Raw genomic sequence first — 6265 nt, 5'->3', positions numbered from 1 at the left:
AATGTAGATAAATATTGTTACTTAATTCATAAATAAAATTCGAAAATAAGTCGAAAAGTAAAACCAGACCGATTTTTGATCATCTGTCTGGCTTCTTTCTTTCTGTCTGATTTCTAGATTAGCATTTTATAATTTATCTTTGACCCAGTCAAATCAAAGGGTTTTAGAGACATTTGCCCCGATTCCTGCAAACATCTCCTAAGTTTACTTTAAGTTATACCTGTCATTTTCTTATCCGCCGAAAAGGAAAGGGACGGATGATTGACATAATTCTAGGAAGTCTTAATTTTAGGAAGAAATATTCGGTCGGGTTATTAGCCAATGTAATTTTTTTATACGGTTGTTTTAAATTTGTGCTTAAAACTAACGTGTGTTCCATAAATTTTATGCTTGTCGATTATCCGTCCCTTTCCCTTTCGGCGGATAAGAAAATGACAAATAGAACTTAAAATAAAATTCGATGGTGTCTACAGGAATTACCACCACCATCATCATCATCATCAGCCGTATGACGCCCACTGCTGGGCATAGGCCTCCCCCAAGGATCTCCACGACGATCGGTCCTGCGCTGCCCGCATCCAGCGGCTTCCCGCGACCTTCACCAGATCGTCGGTCCACCTTGTAGCGGGCCTACCCACTGAGCGTCGTCCGACACGTGGTCGCCACTCCAGAACCTTTCCGCCCCATCGGCCATCGGTTCTCCTCGCTATGTGTCCTGCCCACTGCCACTTCAGCTTTGCAATTCTCCGAGCTATGTCGGTGACTTTAGTTTTCCTGCGGATCTCCTCATTTCTGATTCGATCGAGCAGGGAAATACCGAGCATAGCTCTCTCCATTGCCCGCTGAGCGACACCGAGCCTCCTCACCACCATTGTAACTTATTTGGTTTCAGACCAAAACGCGTAAAAAAGTATTCAAACAAACCTATTAAATGTAAGTAAACGCTTCCATCCAATGAGGGATTTTCCATAGCCTGGGAAGATGGCGTTGTACAGTTTTAACGTAAGAATTCGTGTTGTTTAAATATTTGTTTTTTTTTTCGTGTTAATTCATGTTCGTGATTCGTGTTCATTGCTCGGGTAATTCATTATTCAAAAATAGAATTTAATGGCAGAGGCATATTATATAAAAAAAATGTTGCTTGATATTTGATCAGATATGGAACAGAATTATGTATTAAGTACCTGATATTTCTTCTCCTTATTTTGATAAGCATAATAATGATGAAAGATGTGTTGTGCCTGAGTGTAAAAACAAGGGTCATCATTTATACCCAACAAAAATAAAAGATATATAATGTCCATGAAATTAGAAGGTTAAATGAAGGCAACTCTGAACAGCGACATCTATATATATATTTGGGAAATATAGCCTGGAAAGTCCCTCACTGAAAGGACGATGAGTCAAAACGTCCTCCTCGATCAACAGATTCCAGCGTCTTAGAGAGTTGACATTTTTGTTCTATGGCGACTTTCTCGAAATACGCGGGGTTTAGCCGGAATTCGGGTTTTTAAGAAGGATTTTGGGTACCGCCTGGTACATCATTGTTTCAACCAATTTCGATTTTCGACAAACCTTTTTATTTAATTTTATTTCCAAATCCCATGAAATGTGGAGTTTAAAGTAATTTGTTATATTTTTACAGATACTAATGAAAGCACCAACACCTGTAAAGTATCTATTGGGAGGGGGGACGGGTCTCATACAGTACGGTCATGGTCCTATGCAATGTAAGTTGTAATTAAACAGCACCAGCTTTATGGGCCATTATTGACGCCGTAAATTTAAAGATGACAACTCTTCAACGCCATTTTTAATAACCAGCTGTCGTTCAAGATAAGAATGCTATATGGTACCGCTAATCGCTCTAGGCAGAACGCGAGAAAAATTTCAATAACCATGAACAGAAATTACCCTGTAAAAATAAAAATTCAACCCCGTAAGCACACCCTGATTCGGCTGGTAATACTCCTAAAATTGCCCGGGTAATCCCTATAGAGAATAACGCACAGTTTTCCATAACCGTTCCAATTTCGGGAGGCATTTTTCTGCTATGTTTCGGTGGGGGAAGATGTCTTTTTGATTCGGTCGGGTAGTTTGCCCAGCCAAGCCCCGCCCTCCGTAGCTACCCCAGCGGTTCATTCATTTCAGGCCGAAGTCCGAATAGGGTAGACGTGAGTTAGCGCGACCGCGTCGATCGAATATAAACACTGACCACAACAGTTGGTTTACCCGGTTCCTAACGCGTTGAAGCCAGTGATTTTGAACCTAAGGTAAGATATTTTTATTACTAAAGTTATGTCAAGTGTCCTTTTTTATTTTATTTTTCCCAACCAGCCACGTGTTGAGACGTCTGGACCACTGTTTGGAATAAGTGTTTATCGTTGAACGTAGCGAATAGCTTGTGAAAAAAAAAACTCAGTTTCTAGTGGACCTAGCTATTTATTACTTATTTTAGCAAATTACAAAATTACACATTTATTTATAATAAGTACATTTACATTTTATTTGTGTTCAAATATATACTGAACACGGTTTATAGTCAAAATTACGTGGGTTTTATGAAGTAATTTGTACTGAAACCTGTTGGTTTATCGGTTAATAACATTTCGAGGCAAATGTTATATTTGCACATGTTTTTTTTTGCCGTGGTCTGAATAATTCAGCTTGAAGAAATATTCATAGGTAGCTAATAAAATTATATATTTCAATCTAAACAGCACTTAAAAAATGATTTTCTGTACTTAATAAAAAGTCAAAAGCTAGAGTTGTAAACATTTTTTTTAAAACATAACATATACGCTTGATTCCCTATACGGGTAGGCAGACGTGTATAGTACACTCACTCCTCGCCAGCTAAGGTTAAGTGATGTAATAGATTAATATGGGGTAAGCTCATTGCCATTCATCATCATCAGCCCATTAACGTCCCCACTGCTGGGGCACGGGCCTTCCCTATGGATGGATAGGGAGATCGGGCCTTAAACCATCACGCGGGCCCAGTGGGACCAACGGCTTAACGTGCCTTCCGAAACACGGAGGAGCTCGAGATGAAAACTTTTTTTTTTGTGGTCTCCCATCCTATGACCGGCCTTTGCGAAAGTTGCTTTACTTCAACAATCGCACACCGAGCGCGTTAACCGCTGCGCCACCGAGCTCCTCATTCCTCCTCCTCGTTCCTCTGCCATTGCCATTAACCGGGCACAAATGCATAAAAAATAACAATAACTATTCGGTATGTAAGGGAAAAAAGTTACACTAATTCTAAAACCATTCGAGATTTCGTCTTAATTAGCTTTATTTCTTTATTTTTAGCTCACAAATCAGCAGGATGGTGATTATTTTAGCAATACTCCTGTATTTATTTGACCTTCATGTGAACTCTAAAGGTAGTCTGTTTACCCAAATTGTTGTTGCAAAATGCCGTTTATAATAAATAAAACTTAATATAATCTGTGGTCAACGCTAGAGTAAGGTGTCCCACGAGTGTGAGGTTAACAAACTTAATGAAATAACTTCAATAATAATGCGAATTACTAACCAATGTTTATTAGAAGCTTAAACTATACAAACTTAATTAAAGAAATGAGAAATTCCCATAGTTTGGGCACCCTAACAAAATGTCAATATTGTACAAACTAAACAACGGCAAAGGTATAAACGTCATTCGGCCTACTTTAGATACTTACTTGTAAGTGTAAACATTTACAACTGCAATGAAAAGCAAAAATATTCAAATTAGTTTTTTATAATAGCATAACGTTTCATTTAAAAATTAAAAAATGTCTTCAAAAGAACCTTACATACCCAATTGGGTCGTGTACGAGGTTCTAGATAAATTATGAAATTCAGATTATTACTAAATAAAGACAGATGTAAAACCAAAGACCTTTTTTTTGGTTAAATTTGCCCCGAGAAGGAGCAGGCAAAGGGACATAGCCATACAGCCTGGTCAAATGAAATTTTTCTTCGTGTATTCTTGAATTTGTGTAAAACTAACGAAAAACATTTTCTTTTTTCTATTTAACTTTTTTAAGAATTTTTTGGGCGTGGACCTAAGCACAAGGCGTCGTCTGAGAGGATTCTATTTGAAAGAATTAATCGACACCAATTGGCCGAAGACGCTTAGCAATGCTATTAACACAAGTAGAGGTTTTGGGCGTGAGTGTATATGTGTCTTAAAACGGTTTCCCATCCAGCGTCTAATGACATTGCGAGTTATCTTGAAACTTAAATACCAAGGAGTCAAACCGCTACAATTTCCCGTGCCTTGCAGTTCTACCCACATCGTTAGGCATTGCGGGTGTGAATCACCAGTTCATCATCATCATCATCATCTCCCTAGCATCACAAATTTAAGAGCCATGCTCTTGTCGGTGTATAATTCTCCATGCTACTTTTAGGAAAAAAATACGGCAGTGGTTTCCCACCTCCCTAGCATTATCCCGTTTTTCACAGGGTCCGCTTACCTAACCTGAAGATTTGACAGGTTCGGTTTTTTTTACAGAAGCGACTGCCTGTCTGACCTTCCAACACGCGAAGGGAAAACCAGCCCAATACAGGTTAGGTCTCATACCTCCGAAAATACATTTCTGGGGAATATAGCTTTCCTCATGTTGTTTTCCTTCACCGCTGAGCACGTGATAATCATTTATGATCCAAATATTAATTCGAAAACAAATTCGACATTCATTGGTTTATGCCTGTTCTGGATTCGAACCTACGACCTCAAACTGAGAGGCAAGCTTTCTACCAACTGGACTACCAAGGCTCACGGCGTGAATTACAAGTTATTCTTGTGTTATTTGTTATAATTCAGTTTGCCAACTTTATTTCTTGTTTCGAATACATTTATCTTAATAAAAGGTAACATTCACCTTGTAAATAATGCAGGCAGCCACGCGGGTGGAATTCATCACCCGCTCTAGGGACCAGCTATCTTATACGGTTTGTGTACTATAAACATCACGCTCTTCCCCTTGTAGGGTAGCTAAAGATGACAACTTTTTTAAAATTCCACTTTTTAATAATAAAAGTCCGGGACTCCATAGGCCCGAGATGTGGAAACGACATACAAATAATAATGACATAAACAGTCTATATACGTCCCACTGCTGGGCACAGGCTTCCCCTCAATCAACCGGAGGGGGGTATGGAGCATACTTCACCACGCTGCTCCAATGCGGGTTGGTGGAGAAATAATAATAATGATATCCATTTATTTCAGGAATACACCCATAGTAAAAGTTACAAAATAGTATTACAATATTTCCAACACAGTTAATGTTCTATCTTCCTTGTCATGTCAAATGCCCGGGGTCATTTAGAAGAATTTGAAAAAATAATCTTGTAAGTACTATCTTTATGGAATAAGCGACGGCCTGGGGGTTAAAAGGTCATATTAAAGCAATAAAATTAATCTAAAAAACAATATTACTATGTATTTGATATTTATAGATATTGCGCTAATTTTACATGTGCGAATTGCTTCAATTTGGCCTTATAAGATTTCCTGATCACCTAGGACTTCGTGTCAAAAGTCGCTGCAAGTTGTGATTTGTTAACCGCATGTAAATGCGGTTCTGTATGTATCTTATTATATAATATGTTCCTAATAAAATTTACATCTACTAGTTTTCTCATTACGTTGGGCTGGTCAAATCTATCTTACACATTTTTAAAATCTTATGACATATTTTTTTTTACTCGACGCCTTTGAAACGTGGTGTTGGAGGTTGATGTTAAGAATAAGTAGGACTTAACTCGTTCCCTGCCAACTACGAGTATACTCGTAGTAGCTGATCTGGCATCCACTGCCAGCTACGAGTATAGTCGTAGATGTTTGTATGAGATTATCAACAAGTCCTTTAGGATTGGCAGTGGGTGGAGGGCAACAATGAAATATTTGACATTGGAATCAAGACATAGTTTAATCAGATAAACAAGTTACATACATTTATTTTATGAAAAATTAAGTGGAAAACATGAATGAATGATATTTTTTGAAACAATTTGGAGGAGATTCCTCATCATTGCTGTCAACATCTATCCAATCATCTTCTTCCTGCGATAATGGTGTTATAGGCCTAGAACCGGAGGGATCTTCTTCATCAATAGCCGGTGAGTTCAAATTAGAGACCACGTCAACATCAATATTGGGAGAAGCTTGTGGTATTACGTCCTGATCAGGTGAAGCCGCTTGGGATCGTTCCTGACTGGCTGGTGGCGATTCAGTTGCCTCAGGTGGCGGAAGTGACCTGGAGGG

General features: G+C 38.6%; 1 protein-coding gene across 1 annotated transcript in view; it reads left to right on the top strand.

Moving 5' to 3' along the window:
* Positions 1-2153: 2153 nt before the first annotated feature.
* LOC126376667 (calbindin-32) overlaps positions 2154-6265 on the top strand; it is a 114755-nt gene continuing 110643 nt past the window's right edge. Inside the window, exon 1 of the mRNA XM_050024214.1 lies at positions 2154-2273. The gene's annotated coding sequence lies outside the window, so the exon portion shown is untranslated. The remainder of the gene's footprint in view (positions 2274-6265) is intronic.

Source organism: Pectinophora gossypiella, chromosome 21, assembly GCF_024362695.1.
Source record: "Pectinophora gossypiella chromosome 21, ilPecGoss1.1, whole genome shotgun sequence".
In the NCBI taxonomy this organism is placed as follows: Eukaryota; Metazoa; Arthropoda; class Insecta; order Lepidoptera; family Gelechiidae; genus Pectinophora; species Pectinophora gossypiella.
The sequence above is the reverse complement of the archived record's forward strand: the minus strand, read 5'-3'. Positions and strand labels throughout refer to the sequence as shown.